A 13934-nucleotide genomic window follows, 5' to 3' on the forward strand; every position below is an offset into this window, starting at 1 on the left:
CTAGGCTTAGGGGAAGGAACAAATATAATATATGAGAATTCAAAATAAGCAACTGAAAATTGAACTGCAAAGAACTAAAGGTCAACGTGAAACAAATATATGAGCCAAAGATGGTAAATTTGTTAAATAATTTAAACTGAGGAATTTAAAAAATCAAAGAAAAACAACCATCGATACCCTACCTAAAATAACCCTAATTAAAAAAAGCAAAGGTTTTACAAATCAATGTCAAGCATCTGTTCTTCCTAAATCAAAACCAAACCCACGAAAACAATATTAATATAAATATGGAGATTAACCCAAATACTCAAAAGAAAATCAATTCTGAACATAACAAAAGAATAGGATAGAAAGAAATTCCAACATGAGACAAATTAAGCAAAGGTGAAATCATGCGGGTAGCCATTGAGATTCAAGGGAGAGATAATGCTTTCATCTAAGCAGAAATATCCAACCCAAATCCAATAGGGACCACCTGGTTTCCATGTCTTTGGAGGAAAGGAGAAATATTACATATAGTTGATGACTTCCAGCAAGAGTATCAAATGGTATAAAGCTAATATATACAGATGAATTTTAAGTCACATGTCAAGTCAATGTACCTGACTCAGTTTCATTTATCTTTAAATTCTTGAGTAGGCTTACATCTTCCAACATCTGCTTTCTCTTAGAGCTCAGGCCATGGAGAGCTTTGCCCCCCTGAAAGAGCCAACCACAGATTTGTTAATGTCAAATGTCGACATAGCAAAAATAGTTTCAGAAAGCATATTTTCTAAGCCACAATGTTATGCCAATCTTTCATTATCAAGTACATTTCAAATTGACAAATGACTTGAAGAGGTTTTTTATAATTGTCCTTAATTTCACAACCTGTTAAACAAACTCACAAATTCTTTTTATTTTTTTCTTTAAATATACGTTTCTTCACTGCATATGACAAAAATTACCACAATAGCAACGTCAATTCCAAATATGGTATAGTATGGCTAAAGTTAAAAAATGACCATGGTATGAAAGCAGCTTAGGAAATTCTAATTTTCCAAAACGTTATCAATTTGTCACAATGACATCCAAATGTTTACCTGTGTCCCTTTCCTTCAACCTTTTATTCTTTGCCAAGTAGACATCTTCAGCTTGTGGCCTTGTACTATCACAATCAACTTTATCTGCTGCTACATTGTATATATTGTATAGCATTGTGCACACCATTGGACAGCATCATTCAATTTTTTGGATAAATTTCTGAAACCATTTGTGATGTGACCCAATCCATCTTGCAATAGTGCTACAACATTATATTACAAATTAATATCACAACTCAACCCTTCCCAGATAGTCTCACCATAACACTATTATGATAATCTTTACTGAAGTTAGATTGACCCATGATGGATGGAAAGCACTTAGAAAGTTTATCCTTGACAACTGGTATACTTTGGACTTGTGTGAGAAGTAAATGTTAATCAAGGAAATGAAGATCTCACCTATACTTAAATCATGAGATTGAGATCGCCCAATACTCATTATGAGATTTATTAATTCCCTTCAACCAAACAAAATAACAGTTTATATTAATTTGTCTGCAACTGCAAGTTCATAAGAGATATTATGAGGTAAAAAAACAATTTAACATATGGTAATCAAAATTTAACATACCTCCACTTTTTGAAATTCCAATAGAAGGTTAGATTGAGATCGCCCAATACTCATTATGAGATTTATTAATTCCCTTCAACCAAACAAAATAACAGTTTACATTAATTTGTCAGCAACTGCAAGTTCATCAATTTTTTCATAAACACGTATAGCATGCGCAAACTATAAGATATATTATGAGATAAAAAAAACAATTTAACATATGGTAATCAAAATTTGACATACCTCCACTTTTTGAAATTCCAATAGAAGGTTTATCAGTTCCAAAGCTAGTCTCTGTTGCAATAACGCAAGAATTAGCTTGGGTTAGGTTTTGAATTATTGAAATCATATTGTATTTTAAATATAAACCCACAGGATTTTCTTGTATTCAGCTTTGGACATGTAAATATGTAACGAACAATACTACAATACCAAAACCTATCAATATCAAGCATCTGTTCTTCCTAAATCAAAACCAATCAGACTACAATACCAAAACCTAAATCATATTTCCAAATTTAAAAAAAAAAAAAAAAAGAGAAATATTTCCTCTGTTTTCATCATTAAGTAGGCTGCCTTTACTCTGATTGATTTCAATTGAAAAACTTAAAATCAGAGAAAAGAGAAAGAGGAAAGCAAGCGTACCTAGGCATTCGGTATGGATTTTGATTTTCAATGTAGAGAATGAGTTGCATAATAGGGAGAGGAAAACCAAAAGATGCAGTGGCGGTGACCCGTGGTGGCGGCAATCCGTGGAGGCGGCGGCGGTGGTGGGAGAATCTGAGTTTTGGGTTTTGATTTTGGGGGAAGAAAAGGGTGAGTTTTAGGTTTAGGGGAAGGTGATGCTGCGTGTGAGAAGAGGAGAGATTTTGAAGAAGCGTCAGTTTTAGGTTTAGGTTTTGATTCTTTTGAAGAAGTATCGGTATCGGTTTTGTAATGGGAATTTGGAATTTTTTTTTTTTTTTTTTAAGTGATTATCGGCTTTTAGAGAAAAAAAAAATCAGAATTTTTGTATTTTTTTTTTTAAATGATGCTGACGTGGAAAATTGTGGTGCTAGCAGAAGTTTCAGTTTTATATATATATATAGATTATATTGAAAAATACCTTGAAGCATTGTCTTTTACCAAGAAAAGAATTAGAAAGCTCAGTCTAGACTTCCAGTTTGGTTTCTCGAAAAGAAAGGGGAAAAAAAAGAATTAGAAAGTCAAACTTGCAACTTGAAATTTTTTCAAAAAAAAAAAAGTACTAAGATGGATGACTAATGTATAACCTAAAAGCATACATTAACCGAATTCAAAATCAGATATAGAAAGGGTCCTCATTCTTGCTGAATAATGCACGGGCAACTTTGTGCATTCCGCTTTGCCTAACCTCCAGCTCTAAGCGGATACCCCAAGGTGGCAGTTAACCCAACAGTTCAATTGTTTGCAAAGACAAAGAAAATGTATATTGGAGACTCAAAAAGACAATTTTCTTGACCTTTTCTAAATAAGAACTTACTTTATGTATCATACACCCAATCCGAATCAGCATCTTAAATTGCATCAGCCAACATACATACACATGAACAAACCTTTTCTAAAATGCTGCACCTATGTATTGGGGGGGGGGTATATTTAAAAAGTCAGGTTTGATATACAACAAAATTTCACAATAATTACAAAATATTTGAGATTACAAAATCTAAAACTAACCCATACAGTCTTACAAATTAAATCTATTTACAGGAGTCAAAGAATGGCTCTTAGCACTCGCTCATCAATCTATTTTACCCAAAATCATACTCTTTGATATTTTCAAAAATACCACATCTTTCTTAATACCCTTTCAAGTAGGACAGTATCCACCTTCGCCTCAAATTTTGGAACCCTTAATCCATAGTATCTATTGTTGTTAGGTGCCCCTTTCCCATGGCAATCTGTAAACAAACAATTTTTTTTTTTTTTTTAATTATTTCAAACACAGAAGCAACATAAAAGTAACAACGTACACTAAGAGAACAATAGTAGTCTAGAAGAAAAACGACCTCATCTAATAAAACAACTTCGTTTTAATGAACTTGAGCTACTCACCTCCAAGTTTGACAATATCCATTTTTGGTTTGCCATATATTTTGGAACGCTTATAATCCAGTGTTTTTAGGCACCCCTTTCCATGAACAGTGAAAAACAAACAAATTTTTTAGTTATTTTATTTTTAAATTTTGAATTATTTGAATCTAAAAGGCAAGATAAAAGTAACAATAGACCTAGAAAATGAAGCAAAAGGGAGAAGAGGAGAAATTGTATATTGTTTGGAGCACTAGCATTGGGAGTGTAAAAATCCCCCAGTTGCTATTTTAACCACCAAAATCATAAAACCATGCTTTAGTTAGGTTGCTATATCTAAAAAAATTTGCAACCTAGCTACAGTAAGTTGGTACATTCACATCCTCACTGGAACTGGTTGCCAAATTAGTTTAATATATTTTATTCCTCTCTGCGAACCCACGTCTCTTTTTCCCCACAATCTTTTCTCTCATATCTCAGCCTCCCTTTCTCTCTCTCTCTCTTCTCTCCTCTCATCCTCTCTCCCCACTATTTGTTTTATTATTTTCTTTCTCTATCTCGGTCCATTGGAGGGTTCGACATGGAGCAGTGGACATCGAATTTTGTGTGGACATCGGCATCTGTGGTGGAGCCATGGAGGTAGTGGGTCACGGTGATTGTTGGATTTGCAGTTGGCTTTGTTGGTTAGGATTGTGGTGGTGCTGATTGTGGTGGGTGCTGTGATGGCTGGGTTTGTTGTGATGTAGTGTTTTGGTCATGGTGGTGTTGACTGTGAAGCGTAGTGGTATTTTATGATCCTAACGTCTCACATGAATTAAGTATAAGTTTAACCATGTGTTTATAAGCCTTTGGATACCCTCCCCTTACAAGCCGGGTTTCAAGGGTGAGTTCTACCTTCCTAACATTTGGTATTAGAGCTAACCACCACTCCGAGTAATTGAACGTAACTCATTGAGTATGAGATCAAATGAGTTGTGACTTTGTGGTCGGATCTTGGAGGGGGCGACCTAGAGGCTAGATTAAAAATATTGATAGATGAGTGGAGCCACCATAAGAGAAAGAGCTATCATCGGGTCAGTGTCACTAAATGAGCCGTCGTAGACGTCAACTTCAGAGCGTTGTGGTATGTTATGATCCCAGTGTCTAACATGAATTAAGTATAAGCTTAACCATGTGCTTATAAATTCTTGAGTACCCTCCCCTTACTATCAAAAACAAAAGAATTGAGCGGGCTACTTTTGCCACACAATCAATCATCTTGAAACTTGAATGTCTGATAAGACTAGACTAGACTTTAGAAGCTCAGAAAGAGGAAGAGTGAAAGAGGGTTGATAAAGTTTTTGAGAAGACGCATCACGTACACTAACTAATTGGCAATGGTTTAATAAAGATTAATGTTAAAGTTTGAAATAAACTTTCTCTAAGCTCTAAAAAAAAGAAAAATAAATAAACTTTCTGCTTAATCAAATTTTATTGTAATTTATGAAAAGACATTAACCAAAAAAAAAATTTATGAAAAGACGTCTATTTCATACTGTATTTCTTTTCAAATGAACTGATCTTACTTAAAAGCCAATCATTTTCTGAAAATTAAAAGCCAATCATTTTGTTTTTGTTATTTCTTTTTGTTGTTATTCTCTAAAAAAAAGGAGTTATAATATATTAGACATGTACAGTAACTTAGTAAGTTATAAAATTTTAAGTATGATTAATTTTGTTTTTATTGGAATATGGCCATGACAACCTGAACATGTAAATTAACGTCCCCATGCACTTTATAAATATATAAATATATATATATATATATATATATATATATATATATATATATATATATATATATATACACTTTTAGGAACCAACCATTGGCATGGCCCAGATGCAAATACATCAAAGTGAACAACAAATTTATTTAAGAGTAAAATACAATTTTGGTTCCTAAACTTTACTAAAAGTTTGATTTTTATCCCTAAACTTTAAGAAATTCATTTTTTGTCTTTAAACTATTAAAAAGTTAATATTTCATCTTTAAACTATTGAAAATGTTTTATTTATGTCCTTAAATTTTATCGGAAGTGTATTTTTCATCCTTAAACTATTGAAAAAGTTCTTTTTACATCCTTATTTTTATCTCTATACTATTTAAAAAACTCTTTACAAAGTTTAGAGATAAAAAATTTTTTTTTAAAATTTAGGGACGAAAAAAAACTTTTAATATTAAGAACTAAAATAGTATTTTACCCTTTATTTATTATCTAAAAGACTAGAATCATGAGATTTCTCTTTCAAGATATAAAATACAAGTTTATTTATTTATTTATTTTGGTAAAAAGGAAAATTCATTAAGAGCTAAAGACCTGGAATAGAGGTTTGAGGGCAGAGCTAATCTCTCATAATACATGCCAATAATATCACAAAATAACAACATAGAAATGTCTACAGGAGGACTATCAAAAACAACAAAATCTTGGTTTGTCTCCAAGTTTCTGATGGCTAAGGCATTGGCACATTTATTGGCCTCCCAGAAGCAATGATTCATCTTCACCTGAGAAATCCGACTGATGAAGGTCTTGGAATCCATAATGAGAGGAGCATGGTGTAAGTTACAATTAAAGGTTTCAGAAATCCGATTAATCACAATTTTAGCATTAGTTAATCACAATCCCCCTTCGCAAGACTCGGGTTGGTAAGAGAGGATCTGTCAGTATTTTGCTTAAACCATCCTATATTAGGCTTGGACCAACTAACCTTTATCACCTTCAGCAGCTTTTTCTTTTTGTCCCTACCAGCACAGTCTAAAATATAAATTCTCGTTTGCTGCATGCATGACCACCTTATGCAACTCACGGTTTGGGGACAGATTTCGAAACACCGCTCCATTCCTATTTAGCCACAGATTCTAGATAGCAAAGGGAAATAACAAATTTAAAATTATTCTAACAAATTTGATGATTTTCTAGGTCATGTATATATTGGCTTCTTTTAAAAATAAAAAAAATCCTTTCTGGCATGATTTTCACAATCACTTAAAATAATACATTGGTCTATCTGTTGCAAATGGAGGCTTACGTATTTGACCAACCAGAGGTGAGAGACCACGTGTCCTATAACAAAAGTAGTGTTCTAGCCTGTAGCCTGTAGCCTGTAGCTTATAGCCTGTAGTTGTATTGACAGTATTGTACTCTGGTCATGTTTTTTAACTTACACGAAAATGGTATTGCTTCTCCAGGTCCAGGGTTTTGAGTGAGACGGTATAAATTAACAAAAAATTCTATTTGTCATCAAAATCTTATCTCTAAGCACAATCAAGATAATATATCCTCCTAATCCATATACATATAGTTATTTACTATAAATTAACTTCTCTCATCTAAAAAAAAAATAAAAAATTCTCTCCCTGCGGAATCTATTGCTTCAAAAGATGATTGCAAGACCAATTTGTGATACAGATTAGTTTAGAGGAATTAAGTTATTTGGCATCTTTCACATGATGACGATGCTACAATAAAAAATTCAATGACCAAATTTTTTTTTTTTTGGGGGGTAAATATGACCAATTTTCATACTACTAGACTAACTACAATTATTCAGCAAAAAATAAATTATTTGTTTATGTGTGTACGTGGAAGTTTGGCTCTTGGGACAATTTGGAGAAATTTTCGTACTCTATTCGTTTGATTTCGTGTCGCTGAGAGAGATCAAAAGTGCCATATCAAGCCATATATTGTAAGAAGAAGAAAATGCAAGACACGAAAAATACATAAATTTTGTCACAATTTGACACGTGTCAAATTGGAAATGGGAAGACGCGAACCTATCATTTGATCTGTACCCTTCACAATATGCCACGTGTCGATTGTAACAAAAATTGTAAACTTCTTTTGTATTTTAGCATTGCTCTAAAGAAGTGGCAGACTCCAAAGTTCCAAACCCACCATTGCTGGTGGGCTCCACAACATATACGGACATATGATTCCAATTGTCACCCCTTGGAAGCTTGGAGCGTGTTGTAGGAGTGAGACCTCTAGCACTTTGGTGAGACACTCGTAAGACTCAGATTTTTAATATATATATATATGATTTATCATTTATCTATTAATTATATTTTGCTGATTTGCTTTTGATATTTGTTTTTACTTTTTAATTAAAAAAATGAAAAATGAAAAATCGGTTTTTGTCAATAAAATTCTCATTTGGTAACTCAGTTGATCATCTAAATGCAGTTTAGAATCTTTAGATGTTATTATTGTAGCTAAAAAAACACCTCCATTGGGTTATGTATTACTGTAGCAAACTTTATATGTTACTGCAATAACATTTAAAAATAGATTGATGTTATTTTAGATGAGCATGCATTATTTTATTTTATTTATTTATTCATTCTCAATTCTTTCTTCAAACTTCATCTTCTCTACTCTTTGCTCTCTCTCCCTATCACAGCAATCTCGTCGTTAAATTGCTAGTTGCCTTCGTAGACTAGCTACTGTTGGATCACTAGTGTTACTATTTTCACATTACTTCAATTTGGTAATTGTTAACGTATATTATGTTATGGGCTTTAGGCCCAACTAGGTTACTTGTACCGCACACATATGCCTTCTATATAAAGGCACTGATGTATATTCTTTGATTTGAGAAATACAATACTATTGCATTCAGTATTTCTAACATGGTATCAGAGCCATCGCTCTGACTTTTTCTTTGCAGTCTTGTCTCTCATTGGTGTTATTCCAGACTCACAATTGCTTCCGCTGTTACAACTGCTGCTGTAGCCATTCGCCGTTAAACCTCTGACGCATTTCAGTCATCGTCTCTGGTTCCGGACCTACAGTTGTCGTCGTTCAGAGTCTCGAGACCACTGCCATACCGTCACCGCCGTGATCCTTGCCCCGATTGTGTTTTTGCAGGTACCACTAAGATCATCCTTTGCCGATCTACCACCTCACGGAACCTGACCACCATCAGAGCTCACACGCGCCGTCACGCACTACCTAAAGATTCTGTGCCAAAGCTCACGCGTTCCACGCTCCTCCACGCGCCGATAGCCTTCTACACGCGCCGTCATGTGCTGACATCCTTCTTCACGTGCCTGTACGCGCCAGATCTGCACTTGCTGACGTCAGCCCTAAGTGACGTCATCACTGCCACGTCACCTGCTGACATCATCGTCCACATCTGCTGACGTCACCCACCACGTCAGCGTTGACTTGTCGTTGACTGTCCGTTGACTTTGACTGAGGGTTGACTTTTTGGCCAGAGTTGACTTTTGCATTCCAGGTGCTCCTTACCTAGTTTTTCGCGTAGATTTCATTTTTGCAGTCCATTTTTGCATATTTTGCTTCTAAATGAAGAATAAGGACAAGTCTTCTTCCTTTTGCAACAATCGTCGTCGACAATCCAGCAATCGTTTTTGCAATTTATGTAAACGATTTGGCCACAGTATTGGGACTTGCTATCATCGCAACAAATCAGCTGTTTCAATTTTTGCTGCTACTGTTGCTAACACTGAAAGTGACCAACCAATGGCTCCCGTCTTTGCACAATCTCAGTCTTCTGGATCCACTTTCACCATTTCTAGAGATGACCTTATAAACATTATCGCTAATGTCATTCGTATGGTTGGTAATGCATCTTATTCCTCTTCTCTCTCAGCTTTATCTGGTATGTCTCTTACCTCTTGGCTTATGGATTCTTCTTGTTGCAATCACATGACACCTCATTCGTCTTTATTTTCTGAACTTAAACCTGCACCACACCCTCATAATATTCGCACAGCAAATGGTTCCACAATGTCTGGTCATAATATAGGCTCTGTTTCAACCTCTAACCTCTCGGTTCCTGGAGTCTTTAATGTTCCTGACCTTTCTTACAATTTATTTTCTGTGGGACAATTAGCTGAGTTGGGTTATCGCATTATTTTTTATTATTCTGGGTGTATTGTGCAGGATCCAAGGATGGGACAGGAGCTTGGGGTCGGTCTCAGAGTTGGGCGTATGTTTACCGTGGACAACTTTCGTCTTCCACTTGTTGCTCCTGTTTCTGTTGCTGCAGCTACTGTAGTTTCTTCTGTTCCTTCCCTTGCACTTTGGCATGCTCGATTTGGTCACGCATCTTCCTCTCGGGTACAATAATTGGCTTCTAGAGGTTTGTTAGGTTTAGTGTCTACCGAAAATTTTGATTGTGTCTCATGTCAGTTAGGAAAACAACCAGCTTTGCCTTTCAATACTAGTGAATCAATATCAACTGATATCTTTGACCTTATTCATTCTGATGTTTGGGGGCCTTCCTCTGTCTCTAGTATTGGTGGGTCTCGATATTTTGTTGTCTTTGTTGATGATTACTCTCGCTATAACTGGATTTTTAATATAAAACATCGTTCTGAATTATTGCAAGTATATTCTAATTTTGCAAAAATGGTTGAAACTCAGTTTTCCAAACGCATCAAAATTTTTCGATTTGATAATGCTCTTGAGTACACTCAATATGCTTTCCAAATTGTTTTGCATTCCTATGGCACTGTTCATCAACTAACTTGTCCAGGTACTTCTCAGCAAAATGGTAGAGCCGAACGAAAACTTCGTCATATTCTTGACACTATTCGTGCTCTCCTTCTCTCTGCCAAAGTTCCTGCTCCTTTTTGGGGTGAAGCTGCTCTTCATGCTGTTCATACTATTAATCACATTCCAAGTCCTGTTATCCAAAATCAAACTCCATATGAGCGCCTTTTTGGGTCACCTCTAGACTATCACCACCTTCGCTCATTCGGTTCTGCTTGTTTCGTTCTTCTTCAGCCACATGAGCATAACAAACTTGAGCCTCGGTCAAGGCTTTGTTGTTTTCTTGGCTATGACGAAACTCAAAAAGGGTATCGGTGTTATGATCCTGTCTCTCATTGTCTTCGTATTTCCCGTAATGTTGTCTTTTGGGAACATCGCCTCTTTGTCGAGCTCTCTCACTTCCGTGCCTCCCTATCTTCCTCCTCTGTTTTAGATCTTTTTCCAGATGAGGCACATGTTCCTTCTATAGCTGCTCCTGATCCTCCTGTGGTTGCTCCTGATTCTCTTGTAGACTTCTCTGTCCAACCACTAAATATCACTGATCCCTTTCCTAGTTCACCCTTTAATGAACAGGTGGAAGATGAACAGGTTGAAGACGAGCTACCCAACCCCAACCTTGAGCTTGGGTCCCCTGCTCCTGCTCCGCCTAAAGATCTTGCACAAGACATTCCACCTCGTCACTCAACTCGGGTAAGATCTATTCCTGCACATTTACTTGACTATCATTGTTACATTGCTCTTACTACACTACACGAGCCTCACACCTATCGTGAGGCTTCCACTGACCCTTTGTGGCAGATTGCAATGAAAGAGAAACTTGATGCATTATCTAAAAACCATACTTGGGACTTGGTGACACTCCCCCCCGGGAAATCTGTGGTTGGTTGTAAGTGGATCTACAAGATTAAGACTCGCTCTGATGGGTCCATTGAGTGCTACAAAGCTCGTCTTGTTGCAAAAGGTTTTACACAAGAGTATGGGATTGATTATGAAGAGACCTTTGCTCCGGTTGCTCGTATCTCATCTGTCCGTGCTCTCTTAGCTGTTGCTGCTGCCAGTAAATGGGATCTTGTTCAGATGGATGTCAAAAATGCATTCCTTAATGGGGATTTAAGTGAAGAAGTTTATATGCAACCTCCTCCTGGTCTCTTTGTTGACTCAAACAAGGTTTGTTACCTTCGCCGTGCACTTTATGGCCTTAAACAAGCTCCACGGGTTTGGTTCACCAAATTCAGCTCTACCATATCTCGTTTGGGTTACATGGCCAGTCATTATGATTCTGCCTTATTTCTTCGTCGCACTGACAGAGACACTATTTTACTTCTCTTGTACGTGGATGATATGATCATAACTGGTGATGACCTCAGTGGCATTCAAGAACTCAAGGATTTTCTCAGTCAGCAATTTGAGATGAAAGATCTTGGACATCTCAGCTACTTCTTGGGTCTTGAAATCACTCATTCTACAGATGGACTTTATATTACTCAAGCCAAGTATGCTTCTGAACTCTTGTCTTGAGTAAGACTCACTGATAGCAAGACTGTTGACACTCCAGTTGAGTTTAATGCGCATCTGACTCCCTCAGGGGGGAAACCATTGTCTAATCTCTCTCTTTACAGACGATTGGTTGGTAGCTTAGTTTATCTCACAGTTACTCGTCCAGACATCTCCTATGTTGTTCATCAGGTGAGCCAGTATCTGTCTGCTCCACGATCAACTCACTATGCTGCTGTTCTGCGTATTCTTCGATACCTGAAGGGCACCCTCTTCCATGACCTTTTCTACTCAGCTCAGTCTCCTCTTGTACTCCGTGCATTCTCTGATGCTGATTGGGCAGGAGATCCCACTGATCGCAGGTCCACTACAGGTTATTGCTTTCTCCTTGCAGTTCTTCTTTGATTTCTTGGCGAAGTAAGAAACAAACTTTTGTGGCCCGCTCCAGTACTGAAGCAGAATATCGTGCCCTTGCTGATACCACATCTGAGCTCCTTTGGCTACGATGGCTTCTTAAGGATTTAGGTGTGTCCACATCCTCTGCTACTCCCCTTTATTGTGACAACCAGAGTGCCATTCATATTGCTCACAATGATGTCTTCCATGAACGGACTAAACACATCGAGATTGATTGTCATTTTATCCGTTATCATCTTGTCCATGGTGCTCTCCAGCTTTTCTCCATCTCCTCCAAAGATCAACTTGCAGATATCTTCACCAAGTCACTTCCTAAGGGACGCACTCGTGATTTAGTTGACAACCTCAAGTTGGTCTCACATCCACCTTGAGTTTGAGGGGGGCTGTTACCGTATATTATGTTATGGGTTTTAGGCCCAACTAGGTTACTTGTACCGCACACATATGCCTCCTATATAAAGGCACTGATGTATATTCTTTGATTTGAGAAATACAATACTATTGCATTCAGTATTTCTAACAGTAATAAAACAACTTCGTTTTAATGAACTTGGGATGCAACCGTGAAATAACACCCACTCAAGTTTATGCGGCTTTGTTGCTGCATGTACGTTATTAGGGGATGCAAATATATATATAATAACTATTGTAACTTTTTACTTGTGCGATAATTTTTATATAATATTTCATGAAGAATAATATAAAGTTTTTAGATTAAACTTCCATGTGTATTATTTGAAGTTGCTTTTTTAATTTATGCAAGTTTTCTACAGTTGAAGACATTTTCTATTGTATAAATATGACATCTTTCTGCAAATAATCTTTGTAACCTAACTGATTGACATCTTTTGATACTTTTAGTAAAGACATCTATAGTTTAAATTCTCCACCCCAATTATTGATGTAAAAAAAAAAATATTGGTAACTGTCATTCTTTCTTCCCATTACAATCATTCAACTTTAATTGGAATACATAATGAAGTATTGAAGTCTTCTATCTCAATGGGCAACTAAAAATATAATTTCCATTAATGCAACTGATTATATGGTGAATATAATTATATTGACAAATACCTTGAAGCATTGTCTTTTAGCAAGAAAAAAAATTAGAAAGTTCAGTCTAGACTTCCGGCCTGGTTTCTCAAAAAGAAAGAAAAAAAAGAATTAGAAAGTCAAACTTGCAACTTGCAATTTTTTCAAAAAAAAAAAAAAAACTAAGATAGAAGACTAATGTATACCCTAAGAGCATACATTAACCGGATCCAAAACCAAATATAAAAGGGTCCTCATTCTTGCTGAATAATGCACAGGCAACTTTGTGCCAAAAAAAAAAATTCCGCTTTGCCTAACCTCCGGCTCAGCGGATACCCTAAGGTGGCAATTAATCCAACAGTTCAATTGTTTGCAAAGATAAAGAAAATGTATATTGGAGACTCAAAAAGACAATTTTCTTGACCTTTTCTAAATAAGAACTTATTATATGTATCATGCACACCCAATCCGAATCAGCATCTTAATTAAATTGCATTAGCCGACATACATGCACTGTGTATGATACACATGAACCAACCTTTTCTAAAATGCTGCACCTATGTATGTTTGGGGGGGAGGGGGGGGCGGGGGGAATATTTAAAAAGTCAGGTTTGAAATACAACAAAATTTCACAATAATTACAAAATATTTGAGATTACAAATCTAACACTAACTCATACAGTCTTACAAATTAAATCTATTTACAGGAGCCAAAGAATGGCTCTTAGCACTAGCTCATCAATCTAT

General features: G+C 36.1%; 1 protein-coding gene and 1 long non-coding RNA gene across 8 annotated transcripts in view; one reads left to right on the forward strand and one right to left on the reverse strand.

The window, feature by feature from the left end:
* The window catches only part of LOC126726035 (uncharacterized), a 282058-nt gene that overhangs the window by 122317 nt on the left and 145807 nt on the right, over window positions 1-13934 (forward strand). The gene's annotated exons all lie outside the window — the stretch shown is intronic.
* On the reverse strand, window positions 1088-2515 carry LOC126726037 (uncharacterized). The gene is made up of 4 exons (XR_007655672.1): window positions 2284-2515; window positions 1882-1932; window positions 1657-1729; window positions 1088-1543 (listed from the first exon to the last, which is right to left on the reverse strand). It is a non-coding gene; the product is annotated as an uncharacterized LOC126726037 (long non-coding RNA).

This window comes from Quercus robur, chromosome 5 (genome assembly GCF_932294415.1).
Source record: "Quercus robur chromosome 5, dhQueRobu3.1, whole genome shotgun sequence".
NCBI classification, from domain to species: domain Eukaryota; kingdom Viridiplantae; phylum Streptophyta; class Magnoliopsida; order Fagales; family Fagaceae; genus Quercus; species Quercus robur.